Below are 17,213 nucleotides of genomic sequence, written 5' to 3' on the forward strand. Positions count from 1 at the left end.
CCAGAAGTCCCTAGTGTAGGTGCACCTATTTCAGCAAAGCTTTGCTTTCACAGATATAACTGGTTTTGTTCATGGGGGTGTTTTGCTATACAGTCAAAGCACAGTTTTGGAACACAACAAGAAGCACTCTGCCAGTATAGTATACCGATATTCCTATAACAGTGTAGCACTCCTAATGTAGACATGGCTTAAGAGTAAACCTAACAGAAAAGCCAATTGTTGTGGTAGGACTGAACTGGGCACAGAGATATGGGTCACAGTAGAATCTTATGGCTAAAAGGCAAGGCAACTTAAAGAAAATCCTAAAAGTCTCAAATTTAGGAGTGGTTTGCCATGATTCAGATCATGTATAGGTTAATAGAAGTAGGGGGGAAAAAAGTCAAAAATGACATTTTTCCTAAAAAGGCTTCTGATCGAGATAGGTAAAACCTGATCACCCTAAACACATCTAGAGATTGTGAAGATGTCTTTACTTCTCCGAAGATGGAGGAAACAAGATCTCATGGTTGTAACTAATGACAACCACCTCAGAGAAATTCCCAGGACTGTATACGGTATTCTCTTGTCTTCATACAAGATTAAAAGGAAGGCTTGCACAAGAGCTGTCAGTTTCCCCACTCTAGTATACATTTTTGCAATTAGGAAGACTCCTTTATACGAAAGTCTGGGAAAAAGTTCAGGCTGATGGGCTAAAAGGAGAAGAGCAGAGTGTTTTAATATTATCTTGAAACTAGGAGGCCATGTGAGTAACAGAACAGATCTCAGTTGAGGGAATCACCCAGTCTTTGGAATTTGATAGCCTTAACAGTCCAGAACTTGAGTATAGTACCTTTCAGGATACAATTCACTTGTGTTCTTGTTTTGCATTTTCTCTAATTAAAGCACCTAGATGCTATAGCTATCTGCACTAGAAATTAGTAAATAACTTTTAAACACCATTAAACCTGTTCTCTAGAAGTACTGCATACAGAGTCACCTGCCATAATATTGAAATCCAGTTTATTTCTAACTTTTCTGGAATCTTGTTCAACTTCATTGGAAAACTCCTGCAATTAGGACATCAGGGAGCCTCGCAGAGAACAATGCACCAAGGTTATTCCTAGCTTTTTGACCAGAAATTGAAAAATTTCTTTTTTACAGTGGGATTGGTTCCTCAATCTTTTGGATCATTGAAGAAATTTGTCTAAGGAAAAGAAGAATTCTGCAGTTCCCAGAATGCTACTTTGTACCACAGAAATCTGTATGACCACCAAGCCTTTTGAAGAGAGTGAGTGTTTTGCCTTCAGTAGCTACCTGGGCCTCTTTTATCACTTCTCTTTCAAACTACCACCTTCTTGATATCTTTGAGCTTTTAACTGGGGTCAGTTATTTCTCCTCTTGTGCCCCTTACCTTCACTTAGAAGTGTCAAAAGCCCTAAACAAGGTATTCAGTTTTATCTGTGTTGAAGTGCTTGTGGGATTTAGGACTCTCCAAGCAGGAGGAAGATTTCCATTAAGCTCTGTGGGGATTTGCCCTTTTGCCTTTTTCTCTGCTCATTCTGCCCGCATTACTTTTAAAATCCTCTGAGGCAGAGGATGGGAAATTCACCATCAGCATCTTGTGTCTTAACAGGATGTACTTTTTAAATCAGTTACACCTTTTCAGTCCAAGTAGATAAAGGATCTCCAGTACTTTTCAGAACATACTTTCCAAGAATAGGCCCATTCAGAGGACCCCCTCTCTGGTGGGAGAGAAGTCATTTTCTTGATCCATAGACAATGCTTGTAGTTATTACTCTGAAACCTGTAAGAGCCATGTTAGTCTGTATTCGCAAAAAGAAAAAGGAGTACTTGTGGCACCTTAGAGACTAACCAATTTGAGCATAAGCTTTCGTGAGCTACAGCTCACTTCATCGGATGCATCCTCAGGAAATCACTGGAACAACAAACAGGATCCAAAAAGTCTGAGTTAGGCAGCTACACTCTCTACACAATGAATAGGGAGACATGCGACAGTGTGATTCACAAAAGCCAGCATGCTAAGCTGTGAGCTACCCAAAGTAGTCAAAAAGAGGTGTCAGAGTAACAGCCGTGTTAGTCTGTATTCGCAAAAAGAAAAGGAGTACTTGTGGCACCTTAGAGACTAACCAGTTTATTTGAGCATGAGCTTTCGTGAGCTACAGCTCACTTCATCGGATGCAAGTGAGCTGTAGCTCACAAAAGCTCATGCTCAAATAAATTGGTTAGTCTCTAAGGTGCCACAAGTACTCCTTTTCTTTTTGCGAAAAAGAGGTGTATGTCCTAAACCATGCTATTCTGAGTTTGGTAGGAGGCTGCAAGGAGGCACCCATACCTGTTTACAATCCACAGCCTGGAATTCCCCTCCTGAAGTAAGGCAGCTTATCAGTCTACAAAACAACTCCCTTATAATCTTTAATTCAGTTGTAAGTGTACTCAACAGGAAGGTGGGTGACTCCAGTTCAATTCCCCCTCTGCCTCATGTAAAGGGATTTGAACAAGGATCTCATCTCTCATGTGAATACCCTAGCCAATGGACTAGGGAATGTTTATCATTCTCTGCCCCAATTAATATTATTTAGTTGAAGTAGAACAGCTCCAACAAGAAACAGAGACCCCCCCCATTCCAGTCAGAATATCACATAGTCCAGTGGCTAGGGCACTCAGCTGAGAGATGGGAAACGCCTGTGCAAATCACTTCTCATCAGAGTGGGGAATGCAAAATACAAGAGAACGGCTTCTTTGTGATGGCAGATGCCAAGCCTGAAGTTTCTACTAGTGAGGGTTGCCTGTATGTAGTTTGCAGCCTATGCTTCAAGTACCAGGACATGTGTACATTTTGTAAATAAATATGAAAAAAGATACCCGACTGGAATAGAAATTGGCGAAGCAAACAGGAAACATATCTGCAAGGCAAGGCCCAAAAAATCTGCCTGCTACTGCTTGACAGAGGGGCAAAGTAATTTACAGCATCTATCCACTTATACAACTCATGTCAGACCACAGGGTTACAAAACCCACATGTGGCCAGTGAGGTACATCAGTATATATTAAAGCCATTTTCTCTAAGATTTTGCAATACCCTTCAAATGTATAAAAATGCAAGCACTAGTAAACGTGTAGATCTTATGGTTCTGAACAGAACACTTCAAATACCGTTCATTGTTAGCATGCCATGAGAATTCCTTCACATATTTAGAGATTGACATATGTCAATTAACTGGTTAGCCTACTGTACAGATGGCTCTTTAATAATAATAAAAACCTATTTTGAAGCAATTAAGCAAGCTAATTTAAAGAATTTTGGAATCTTTACAATACCATGTAGTAAGATGAAGAGTATGGTGTTATTTAAGCTTTTTTATTATTATTATTAAACATTTTAAAAACAAAAAAGCAGCTTCTCTCAAACTGTCACCTCCAGGGATATTTGGGAACGCTTCCTGAAAGAGCTTAGAAAAAAAAGTAAACTATTTTTTGTATCTAATACATTACAACCTGAGGCATTAGGTAGAGAGACTTCAATGACGACATTTTTAATAAAGCTGAAAGACAACTGAAAATAACTAACATACACCAACGAGAGAAGCTTAGGCTACCATTGGAATATTGCAAATAGATTCACAACTGACTGTTGGGTAGGACGTAAACACCTCCTGCCTGTTGTTCTCCACCCATTACCTCAAGGCCACAAAGACAAAACTTCTGGCAAATAAAGAAGCTCCAACAATGAATGCAGCAATTTAGTAGTGATTAACAGTGCCTGAATCTGCCAAGCGTCATGGCCAAAGGGCTGGCATGGTTCTGAATGTGGAATTACATCAGCAGCAAAGAAAGGGTCAGATATTAATTGCCAAAAAATTAAAGTCTTGCTAAAGGAACAAGCATTATAAATCTTATTGAAAAGATTATGTAGTAAATGTCAGACTACTTAATTTTCACTCTGCCATCAAGCTGATTAAACCTTCTTTCAACTACTACTACAGCAACATGTATTTGCATATTACAGGCACAATTCTAATTCAAAGTCATTTGCAAGGATATAGTGGTCTGTCAACTTTTCAGTGCAATGCACTAAATATGCACTTCACTGCATTTTTAAAATTAAACAAGAAATGGTTGAATGGCAAGGAAATAACGTGAACACTTTTTTGTTGTTGCTATTAACAGAAATCTAATAAGTGAGTATGTTACTACCTAGCCCATCCAGATAACTAATTTTATAAAAGTCATCCATGACTACAAAAACAGACTGGACAGTCCCTAGCGAAGTTACACCAGGTTTTAGGAATAAAACATAGGACCTTTGCTTCCAACAGAGATCTACAATTTGACGTAAAGGAGAATCTTTATGAGCTATTGTATTGTGGCTTACTTTTCCAAGCCAGCCCATACAGGGTTGTTGCATATACTTTGACAGATCCAATATTCTGCCCAGAATATACACAGACAAATATCACTAGTTAGTATTTTACAACTGAGAGAACAGAATGCCTCTTCTTTAAAGAGTGCATTGCAACAGCACCTGCCCCATCAAAAACCAACACAGTTATTACTCACAACAACTTGTTGCTAGGAAGTCTGATATTTTAAAACTATAGTCTAGGTACAGAACTGTGAGGGAATAACTATTCTAAACTCAACAGAAAAATCCCTTTATCATCAAACCTAAGAGATACCAAATATCTTATACATCTGTTAAAGGCTATAGTTTTGGGACTCTCTTTAGGACTCCCTCTCTTTAGGCTGCTTGAACAACTGAACTCTTTTCTGTTGGCACAACTTCATTTCTATTCTGCAGTGTAACAACAATTTGTCCTGTTAGTCCGCTTTTTTGGAAGACAAAAAGTAATTTTTATACATACAATCAAGGCCATTCCTCTTTCCTTGCTGCAAACTGAAAGACCCACATTTGAGACCAGATTCCAGACACCATATTCCAGATTAATGGAGATCTGATTACTTTTTCCTGAGGAAATAGAGCCAACAATTCATTATCAGCAGGCCCTCTAGCCAATTAACTAAAACTGAAGTTGGTGGCATTAGCTTGAAAAGCTAGAAAACGATACCAGGCTGCAAAGCTAATAGGAGAAAGGAGAAGACTGGAAGTAGTACACAGAATGTCCCACTTCATTTCAGATGGAATCTTCAATTCCTTTAGCATTGTAGTAACAAAAACCTGGATTTCAGCAGTGGAATGAAAGGGGGAGACAACAAGACCCACCTTCAGACAAACTGACTGGTTTCATTAAAGAACATTTTAAGGATTGCCACATACCAGCGTACTAAATTTAAAAAAAATCCATCCAGCGCCTCCTCCTCCAAAACTGTCAGAAGATGCTGTTCAAAATCCCAGAGTCTACATTGCATCCGATGAAGTGAGCTGAAGCTCACGAAAGCTTATGCTCAAATAAATTGGTTAGTCTCTAAGGTGCCACAAGTACTCCTTTTCTTTTTAGAGTCTACATAATTATTTAATATTTGAAATCAGCAGATATGCTTCCTCAAAGTCTGCATCACAAAACAAAAGTTTAACTAACAGGGATAAAACATCTTTAATTGTTCCATCAAGGATAATCTGACAGTTAAAACCAAACCAACTGTATGTAATGTTCATATTCCAGTTCTACATTGTTAGTCACCCTCAAAATTAAAAAAAAGTATCTTTGAATGTTTCTAAAATATCCTTTAATCTGAAATCCAGATATATTAGAGTATACTTTCCATACACTAAATCACCGCTGGAAGTAGTAGGATTTTGAAAGAAGCATTTTACACAAGTCCATAGTTCTCTCCCGTATGCGCCACAAAGTCTCACTGGAAGACTAGATCTTGTACACAGATATAAACTTCAAGGTGTTTATCAGAACTACTTAAGCTTTTCCTTAAATTATAAACACAAGAGTTTTAATCTAAACTCTCTCATTTACAGCATTCCGAGTGTCAAAGCCTTACTTTAGTCTAGTATAAAGAAAAGGAGGACTTGTGGCACCTTAGAGGCTAACAAATTTGAGCATAAGCTTTCGTAAGCTTCAGCTCACTTCATCGGATGCATACAGTGGAAAATACAGTCTAGTAGGAGTCACTAGTGTGGAGGTAATGATTTAAAGGAAGATTTTCAAAGGCACACAGAAGTGTTAGTGATAGTCTACACTGGCACTTTACAATGCTGCAACTTTCTTGCTCGGGTGTGAAAAAACACACCCGAGTGCTGCAAGTTTCAGCGGTGTAATTTGCCAGTATAGACAGTACGCTCCCAGTGCTGGTAGCGACACCCCTCGTTTTTTGTTTTTGTTTTTTTAAGAGCATGCGGCAGCGCTTTAACGTTGCCAGAGTAGACAAGCCCTTAGGTACCCACCTCCTGTTTAAAGCTAATACGAGTTGAGCACTAACGCTCCTCAAAACACACCCTTAGGGCTTGTCTAAGCTACAGAGCCTTTGCCAGTATAGTACAGTATACCAGCAGAGTCTGCTAGTAAAGACACAGCCTAAAAACAGAAGGAATTCTTCTGCAGGAACAGCTACACCACCTCCCAGAATGACATTAGTTAAGTTGACAAAAGCACTCTTCCGTCAGCATAGTAGCATCGACAGCAGGGGTTTCCTCAGCATAGCTATTTTGTCTAAGGGTGTTGGTTTTCCCCTCCCCCACACTTCTATCCCACATAGATTAAGACTTAGTTCTCTTTGTACATAAAGCACATACATTTTCTCATTTTATAGGGCCTGGTTTCCATCTGAAACTTAAGTTGAGGGGTGCGTATCCTTTTTTCCCCCCATAAAGGGGATATTTGTCTGAACACCAATTTGATCCAAGACTGAAGCAGTCTCATTCTGAGACTCCTGGAGGATGTTACATAAGTACAAGAGGTCATGCAGCCTAACCGTTATAGAAAGACTCACTGAATTTTGAGGATGAGCTTTCAGGTCTGAAATGAAGTGGCAGATGCTGAAAAACCTCTCTTGAGGAAGAAAGGCACCTGCTGTTTTGGAATCCAGAAAAGATCCAATGAATTTGATAGTTTGACACAAAACTAGATTTGATTTCTTTAAATTGACAATTAGTCCCAACCCAGAGAAAAGATTTAGGACCATCTGAACGGAGAGTTTGTGACTTCAAATTCCAAAGTTCCCCAGATCAACCAGATGTCCAGGTAGGGATATACATGCATGCCCTGATGACAAATATGGGCAGCAACAACCAATAGGCATTTCGTGAAGACTCAACGTGCCATGGACAGATTGAATGGGAGCACTTGCTTGTCTGGCGAGACAAGATATACAGATTCATTGAGCACTCAGGAAGTTCATGAAAATATGCATCTTACAAGTCAAGCGTACTGAACCAGTCCATATGATCTATAAAAGGTATGATGGAAGCGAGGGTTATGTGAAGTTTGTTGCAATTAATGTGTGCACTGAGTAATCCGAGGTCAAGAATCTGTGAAAAAGGAAGGTTAGTTGGAAATTCTAACCTGAAGAGAGGCAGGAGTAGTGTTTAAAAAAAACCAACACAAAAACTTAAGTTAGGGGGTCATCCTCCCCTTTTTTTCCCCCCCTCTTTTAGTGCAGATCTCCAAGCCTTTTAGTAATTACTGTTGGATTTTACATTCGCAATGATGGATTCAGGGTAGTATAAAATACTCGAACCCTTTAGGAGGAACTTTATATTTCTGATCTGCTTGTTTGAAAGTCACCAGTATAGAAGATAGTATCACCTGCAATTCCTTTGCCAGTTTAAGGATAGCCTCATTAATGGGTATTTATTCTGGGTACAAAGTTGTAGGATATCAAATAATTTGTGTGTTTTTTCTTACGTAAATTCTAAAGGAATTTGTAATGTCTCTGCTATCTTGTTTGACAGCTCTTGAAAAGCATACTGTCATGGGCACAGAAGAAGCCACAGCCATATCAGGAGGAGATACCAACTGCCCTTCTGGGGAATGATCATTCTGAATCTCCTTTTTGTAGCCCTTGGGCAGAAGCTGTTTTGTTTCCAAGTTTGGGGATTTCTGAGGAGACTATAGTCTGTGGGCATCTGCATCCTTAGAGGAAGGAGGGAACTGTTGATTCGGATTGTGCCAAAGCATCCAAGTATGGTCAGGACTGATATTCATACAGATAGGACATAGCATACTAAGGTACTACCATCTACAGAGTAGGGTGAATTCTCATAGGGTGAATTCTCAGCCTGAGTAGCTCGAAGATGAATTTTTATGAATCTTGAATTTATTAGGTACTGAAGGTGGCTCCCTCCTAGACTCAGTTGAAGAGGAAAGAAAAATTCTGACAGCTGGACTACCTCAGGAGGTGCAATAACTTTCTTAGGAATGGATAGGACCAATCTTGGAAGCAGGAAGTCGCATAGTAATTTTCATTATAGGTATTCTATCATCTTGTTGTACCAGAGATTTTGGGGAGAAAGAAGCAGGAGAGGTCTGCAGAATAGGGATTTGAGCTCTGGAGTAGCCCTGATCTCCTGAGAGGACACAAATGCACCTCCAGATGACAATACCAAGGAACAAGCCAAATTCTTCTGAATTGAGATCTTTGGTACTGAATCCCCTGCTGCTGAGCAATTAGTTGAAATATGTTCTCACTGCTCAGCTACCACAGTTGAGGGCATTGTTCATGAGGCACTTGAGGCTGCGAGCACCAGTACTGATGAATCACCGAGTTTCCATAATGCTGCAGCAGCCAGCAGCAATAAAATTGACAAGGGCGCTAGATGACAGAGTGCTGCAGTTAAATTTACAAGGGTTCCCAGTGAGAGGCATGCTTTGGTGTTAATGACTACTTTAGAATCCACTTATCTGACCTCTTCTTAGTAGGTACCAGGGATATTGAACAGTAGTGGGCTGAATGGCCCATGCATTGTTTTTCTTCCCACAGGCAACAAGGGTCTCTGACTGCTCTATCGGGATTCTAGTCTGTTGTGATTTAGGAGGTCTCTTAATATAATCTATCTCTGGAGCACTGGAGGAATGACTGGAACAGGAGGGGACAGAAGTCTCCTGTTCCCACAAAGCTGTGTGTCTGAAGTCACTCGAGGTCTTTTCCATGAGAAACAATTTGTCTTGATTCTCTAGCCTTCTGTGTGTGTTTTTTAAAAGCTTTGCAAATCACACACTTCACTGTGAAATGACTCTTCCTGAGGCAGTATAAACAGTTATGTCCGTCTTCTAGAGGGATCACTCTTTCACAGCAGACATGATCCAAAGCTGGGGACTGAGGCTGAGGCATATCACAGACAGCCCAGTTGAGTTATTGACTACTTACAATTAACCTACTCCATCTTTTTTCTTTTTTGTGCCAACAGGCCAAAAGAAACAAAGGTATATATGCAAAACAAAAACTATAATAATTAGTTTTAGATTAGGATAGGTTGATCTGAACGAATTAAAAGTGAAGGAGGGACACTGAAAAGTTCCAACTCTCACAGGACAGTCAGAAAGAACTGGTTGGCAGTTGGGGGTCACTCTGCCCCTTATGCTCTTAGTAGGGGGAGCACAAGAGCCTGAGGGATACAGGTGCAAACCCTAGCAGATGCTCCAAGAGGGGGGTGGGGGAGTCTGATCTCTCAGTAGTATGATTCACATGCACCTGAACTCAAAGAACCTGTAGTTTCTTTCTACCCTTCAGCAACCCTTGCCTGAGAGTAAATTTAGGTTAAAGCAGTCTTGAACTAAGAACTGCTTGGCTGTCTTTGGAGAGTTAAGATTGTGCTACTAAGGAAAAGGGTGATGTCCTTTTGCAGAGCAACTGCAGAAGGAAAGCTAAAAGGAACTCTTCAAACAGAAACTGATGCTTCCCCATTTAACCCACCCACAGCTCTCAACAGGCTCCCAGACAGCTCTATAGATTAAAAACCTATGTTGTTCCCAGATGTTGAATCTTCTGTTTTGGTGTGTTCCAATTTATACCCCACAGACAAAGAATTCCAGGGAAACTGAAAATATGGCATCTCAGTCACTTTTTGCACTGCTGTAACAAACTAAACTGGGCTCCAGATTGCACAACATTAGGCCAAAGTACAAGAAACCAGAAATGATGATAGGCAGTTAACTCCTGGATTCCCAAGTCTAGGCAAGTGTTACTTGAATTAAAATGTGCAGGAAATTTTTACAATGTATGTATGTGTTTACCCATAGATAAGGCAGTCATTTCTGAACTGAACTGCTTGACAACACCGGGCACGCATCAAAATAAGCGGCATGTTCTTGATATTTTAGCAATAGTTGCTGTGGATGTTGGTGAGGGGGAAGAGGTGAGAACTAGCCATAGCTTTACAATAAAATCTGGAGTGATGTGGACATACCAAGCCATGAGAATTTCTGCTTCTGCCTTACCAGATTACTACAGATGATTAGACCTCGATAGTGTTTTTTATTTTTAATAAGTAGTAAGTTTCTAGACCTCAGAGCAGCAGACAACACTCCAAAAGTAACCAATGCAGTGACATCTGCCAGAACGTGCAAACAGTCTGAAACAAGAGGGCAAAACACTACTGTCATCTATTAATCTGACTGGAGCATCAACTCTGAAGATATCACTGGAATTTAATGACAATATTATTTAATTAGATACGTTAGTGGATGAATCAGGGTAGGTGGTAAGAGTGAAGCATATTAGGATGGCAGTTACTCTAGGTTATGAAATGCAAAGAAAAAAACAGAACAGACTCACAAAAACAGGGAACAGAAAAACAAAGGAGGATAGAAAAAAAGAAAGAGAAGGCAGAGATTGGGGTGACAAAGAGGAGCAGATTCTCATTGATTAATGCTGAATATGACAAGTCAACAAATAACTAAGTTACCGTTGTGTAGGAACGAAGCATATTCTCATCTTGATTTCTGTGCAAGCCTCCAGATATCAGAGGGCATTCCACTGTGCATTTTGGGGTGAATACGGTTCTGAATTTACGACCCAAATCATGTACCATACTTACACAGAATTCAGCCCTCTCCTGTGGAGGGGTTTCACGTGTCTGAAGAACGGAACCAAAACCCACAGCATTTTTAGTTTTGTATATGAATTGTTACGTCTTTCACTCTAGGTACTTGTTATGATTGCATTCCACATCTGGGCCCTGGCAGGTTGAGAGGTATGCCTGCTGCAAAATCTCACAATGCTAAATATTGATTCATCTGCACACAAGCTGCTTTACAGAATGGCCCAGAACAGCCAGATATCCTCCGTGTAAAACTATCATAGTATCCACTGAAGTCAGAGCTAAGATCTTCCCCTGTAAGTTCAAGCTAGAACTTTTCAAATGCGCATTCCCCAGGATACCCTGGAGAGCAGATCTCAACTATAACAGTGGTTGTGGCAAGTTCAGGCTACGGAGGAACTTGGGATATACCTCAAAGCAGTTCTGAAAACAGACTACAGATGCCAACCACAAAACCCAGAACACTTGCTAGCATCAGTTCTTTACCAATCACAGATTAACTCAGACCCAATCACCTTCTTTGAAAATTCCATGCTGACTTAACTTGCTTCATAGTAGAATCCTCATATGGATACTTTTTACAAATTCAGCCCCAAATTAGGACAGTTTAATTTCTGTAGTCCAGAGTCATGCCTTACCCATAAGACAGAAGTATTACAAGTTTTGAATATTAAGAAAGCTGAAAATAAAATAGAACCTACTAGATTAACTTTTCAAAAATAGAGAAAGTAGATGGACACTTTTCAGAGTAACAGCCGTGTTAGTCTGTATTCGCAAAAAGAAAAGGAGTACTTGTGGCAAAGCTTATGCTCAAATAAACTGGTTAGTCTCTAAGGTGCCACAAGTACTCCTTTTCTAGATGGACACTATTATTTCTGAAAAAATACACGCCAACACTAGAGTTTCAACAAAGGTTATGGTTTGGGAAGATTAAAAAAAAAGGCAGCGCAAAGCAGCTTCAGACACGAGGTGAGTGACCCAAGAAGAGCACCAAATTTCAACAGCCAATTGATTTTCTTGCCTAATACGCTAGGAGAAAGAAAATGGAAACTCAAATGTTATGAACAGGTGTCAAGCAACAGAAACTGTCTCCCTACATAAGACAATGAATCAGAAAAGTCAAGACAATTCAGTCAAATGCCATGCTTTCTAATTTTAAAAGGCTCTCATTTGGCAAATAGTCTCCACAGCAGCAGAGAAGTCATCGGTCATTTTTTGTTAAAAGAGTATAGAACTTGCTGACATATTGAACTCAATGCCAAACAACTTTTTTCTGAAATGGAATCCATATTGAGTTGTAACTATAGATCTGTCATTGCTATATTCCTCACTGCCAAAACCATCCTGTAACTTGGAGAAAAAAGGTAGTACTTTGATCTGCAACAAAACATGAGGAAGTAAAACTTGAGTCATCTAGTAAGTTTCAGAGTAGCAGCAGTGTTAGTCTGTATCAGCAAAAAAGAAAAGGAGGACTTGTGGCACCTTAGAGACTGAAATTTATTTGAGCAAAAGCCTTCGTGAGCTTCAGCTTACTTCATCAGATGCATGCAGTGGAAAATACAGTAGGGAGATTTTATAGACAGAGAACATGAAACAATGGGTATTACCATACACACGGTAAGGAGAAAGAAAAGGAGTACTTGTGGCACCTTAGAGGCTAACTAATTTGAGCATAAGCTTTCGATGAAGTGAGCTATAGCTCACGAAAGCTTATGCTCAAATAAATTTGTTCATCTCTAAGGTGCCACAACTACTCCTTTTCTTTTTGCGAATACAGACTAACATGGCTGCTACTCTGAAACTGTAAGGAGAGTGATCAGGTAAGGTGAGCTATTACCAGTAGGAGAGGAAAAAAACCTTTTGTAGTGATAATCAAGGTGGGCCATTTCCAGCAGTGGATAAGAACATGTGAGGAACAGTGGGGGGGGGGGGGGGGGGGGGGGGAGAATAAACATGGGGAAATAGTTTTACTTTGTGTAATGACACATCCACATAAGTTTTGACACAGATTTTAGTTGCTGAATGACACAAACACACTCAGCAAAGTCAACTTAAGACCCCACAAAGGATAAAGCAAAACTAACATGCTTTTGGAATTAGAGGGACTCAGATAGTAAATGTATGCAATGACTGAATTTGCATAATAACCGATGATACTGCAGAATCTCACAAGTTACCTAATTTGGGGAAGACCCTGATCAGTCTTTTCTTCCCCCTCCCCATGTTTTGCGGTTCACTCTTGGTAGGACAAATTGATTTAGGAACTGTTCCTTTTCAGTTAAGAACCCATCTCTCCTCTCCCAACAGTTCACTTTCTAAAGTTCCCACTGCCTCACAGTCACATAGGATACTCCTTAAGTAAACTCTTGATACAAGCCTGGCAGTCAGAAGAACCTCCAACAGAGGGTTCTTCAGTACTTACCACCATTCAACAAGTGGGTTTAGAAGTGGAATCCTAGACAAGCTTTAAATGAAAATACTATAGCTACCTGTACAAGGTTATGATCAAAGTGAAGATGAAGATAAATAATCCTGTTCCCTTCCATTTAGGCTATGGCTACACTGGCAATTGAACGACAAACTTTTGTCTTTCAGAGGCATTCACCCAGCCCCCATGGAAGAAAAAAGTTTTGCCGCAACAAGCGTGGGTACGAACAGTGCTTTGTTGGCAGGAGCGCTCTCCTGCCGACAATGCAAACACCACTCGTTGGGGGCAGAAATTTAACAGCGGCTACACTGCGTGACTTTTAGGTGGCACGGTTGTAGCAACACAGCCACGTCCCTAAAAGCTGCGTAGTGTAGACAGCCTTAGAAACTCATCTATACAACAGCTCTTATTTTTAACCCTTGAAATCTATAAACAATATTTGTTGTTGAACTGAACCCGTGTCATGAGGATCCCTATAAATTTCATCTGTCAGCAAATAAACAGTGTTTTCTACACCCATCTTCAATTTTAAAAATCAGCAACTATAGCTGTTAATTCTGAAATGACCCTCCATCTTATTACTACCATATGAGACACTTTACATGAGGCTGAGAGCTGTACCTTAGAACCAAATATAAACACTATGTTTTTGTAAGGAGTCACAGAATAATAATTTTAATACATACAGTGCATATATGACAGAGCCATGGGAAGGAAAGGAGGGAGCCACTAAAACTCCCCCCCACAGATGTTAGATGTACACAGACCTTCTGTACCCCAGTTCTTGGCATTATGTTTTCTTGCCAGCCACTATGACCTGGGCACATTAGTGACAATTAAACTGAAGAACCACATCCTCAGAGGAGCACAAAAAGAAAATAAAAGAGGGGAGGAAGCAGAGTCTCTGACCCAAACAGCATACAGATGAAGTTGAGATAAGAACAGGAGTAGTTATGGAGCAAAAGGATGAGGATAAAGACTATATAATCATGTAGTCCTTCAGCAATAGATGTGTTTTGAGGGTTAGTTTGGCTCCCCCCCCCCCAATTTTGCAGGACTGAAGATCAGATATCAACTTGAAATGTGTCCGATTGTCATTAGAAAAAAAATGATATAGTACCGCTCAGTCAGTGATAGCCAAAGAAACTGAAATCTAGTCAATATAAAAACTGAATACATACTAAGCTTGTGACTTTAGCAAGCATGTGAATTTGGGTCTCCAGAGGTGAAAGGCTAGAGCAACTCCACACGCTGCCATTTGGCACTCATTACTGCATGTTTAACAGTCTCATACCAACATTATCATGCTTTTGTGCTACTGAATATTTCAGTGGGATAGAAGGGAAAAGGGGGGAGAAAATGTAGGGAGAGCAGCATTTCAAATATTTCTAAAACATTTAAAAAAAACCCTGGGGAATCATCATCCCAGTACCATTCTGTTGGCAGCACCAATTACCACAGATACCACATTACAAAGCTCTGAGGTGACTCAGAAATTTTCCAGCATAAATCAAAATTGGTCACCAAAAAAGATTTTTCATTCTGAGATTCCTTCAGACCTTTGTGGCGAGCCCTGCCTTCTCACCAGCAGCAATTCCTCACAAGAAGGACAGGGGGAAAGCAGAGCTGGAATTAATTTGTTGATAGTGCCCTTGCACCATCACACACACAGATCATGTGTTATAGATAACTATCTGAAGTGTGGTGAAAATCTGTTGGATTAAAAGACAGAGGTCAGTCTCCCATACATGCCCATAAAACAAAAAATCCCATGGCCCTACTCAGATTTCCTTTGCTGACTCTTGAGCCAAAAATTCTCTTCCTCCATAGTTGTGTAAAATGTTTAGCACAGTTGTCCAGTTGGCTGTAATCCGAGCAACACTAGAGAGGATTTCCAGTGCATGATACTTTGCATGAACACGTTCTTATAGACACAATATATAAAGCACTGTGGGCTCCCACAGGCTGAAGACGCAGAACTCATGCATGCAACATTCTGAAACTTCTCAAACAAATTTCCAACAGAAATTTCAATTTTTGTTGAAGAGTTTCTGCTACACATCTGCTCATAGAATTTTCTTACATTTCCAACTCAAATACGATTTAGGTTGCTTTAATTCATAGTTGCTTCATTTACAGGATGAGAAAAGGGAAATGAAGTACAAATCAAATCTCCCTTTTTCTTCAAACTGTCTGAGGAAGAAAAACAGCTTATTACAGTAAATTAGCTACATCTACTATCGAAAACTCTTGTAATGCCATTCTCATTTTTGAAATTAATAAAAATTACATTACTTCTGACCAAAAGACAATCACCCCAGTACTGTATTCACAATTCAAAAACGGATATAGAATTTGTAAAAAATAAATAACGTTCATCATATTTTGAAACCTAGCTACTTCAGCATTCAGTCTTTATATTCTTGGAATAAGATAAACATTGTACTTTAAAGGCTATTACAATTAATCTGCCATAAAGAAGTATTTCTTATTTTTGCCTACCATTTGATATGTGCCCAAGCTATTTATTTTTAAATAACTAACTGCAAGCAATTCTGGGAAATTAAAAAAAAGCCTGATGTCACCAGGAACGAGTGCAGTCAGGCACAAGTATGAGGAAAGGGCAGATTTATACATGCAAGCTAATACTTAACTTTTATAATGCATTTGTGTAAATATTTAAGTCAACAGTTACTGCAGATGGAGCAACCTTGTAAAGGGTATTCTATCATTTCTTTACTGTGCTTTATAAACAGTTAAAAATGTTTAAAACAGCTTACACAAATAAGAGGATATAAAACTATCTACAGGAAACAAAACAGCAGCTTATTGATCATACATTGCTAGGTTGACTCAAATGTCTGGTGCAGCACTTAGCCATAATACTGTAGAGTATGGAGCCAAAGGTTAGAATGCAAGCTCCCTTTGTTTCCTGCAATGATGCATTTTTTATGCTTCATAACATTATTCAGAAAGTATCTGCTTGCCAGCCTTGAAGTTTTCCTTGAACATCTCACATCTAACATGAAACTAGGAGAATAGCACCAAAAACCATCAGCTGTGAATAGAAACAGGGAAACAACATATTTGCATTTACAACACACTTTGCCACACACGAATATTCTTTCATTTTTCCCCTCATTGCTAAGTAAATTTGAACACAAAATATTTATCGTCCTCCGATAGCATAGTATAAAATTAGATACAAGAATAACCATTTGAAGAAAAAATACTGTGGTTGTAATGGATTTCTAATGGTTAATATACAGGCAGTGAGATGGAAGCTAGATAAAATCAAGAGACATGCCCCCCAAAAATCCAGAATTTAATACATTTTATAGCTTCTTTTGAGGACTATCTAGGAAATTAGGCTTTTCCCCCAGTTATACTATACTAGTCCAGATTCCAGGATGTGCTTTTCCTTGTCCGACAGGGGAAAAAACAAACAAACAAAAGCAAAAGTTGCTGTGAGATTATTCCCTATTATGCGGGGTTTGCCAGCTCTCATTCCTCCTTCTAAGGAGCTTGCTGCCTCCTCACAAGTTGAATTCCTGTAATACTAAATCAGTGTTGTCTAGGAACTTTTACATAGTATTCTCCTTCCACTACAAACAAACAAAAACCAAAACCAAAACGCACAGTTCGAATGTCTAGGCTTGTACAACAGAACTTGAGGAAAGGTATTTTCTTACCTGATTGTTTCCTCAAACAAACAGCCTTCGATACCCGTATAGGCAAATGGACTTCAGTAACTATACTAAAAAGGAAAGCAGATAGACAACTACTTAGAAGCAGTTGAACACATTCAAACAAGAAGCTACATCCAAGTAACTGTAC

At 39.5% G+C, this 17,213-nt stretch overlaps 1 protein-coding gene across 30 annotated transcripts in view; it reads right to left on the reverse strand.

The window, feature by feature from the left end:
• The window catches only part of EPB41L2 (erythrocyte membrane protein band 4.1 like 2), a 281,497-nt gene that overhangs the window by 200,309 nt on the left and 63,975 nt on the right, over nt 1-17,213 (reverse strand). For 18 of the 30 annotated variants that reach the window (XM_037894790.2, XM_043542894.1, XM_037894786.2 and 15 more), the window contains exon 2: nt 17,069-17,133. The exons of 10 other annotated variants lie outside the window; for them this stretch is intronic. The gene's annotated coding sequence lies outside the window, so the exon portion shown is untranslated. The remainder of the gene's footprint in view (nt 1-17,068; nt 17,134-17,213) is intronic. 2 more of the 30 variants (XM_043542903.1, XM_043542904.1) reach the window with 1 other exon arrangement.

This window comes from Chelonia mydas, chromosome 3 (genome assembly GCF_015237465.2).
Source record: "Chelonia mydas isolate rCheMyd1 chromosome 3, rCheMyd1.pri.v2, whole genome shotgun sequence".
In the NCBI taxonomy this organism is placed as follows: domain Eukaryota; kingdom Metazoa; phylum Chordata; order Testudines; family Cheloniidae; genus Chelonia; species Chelonia mydas.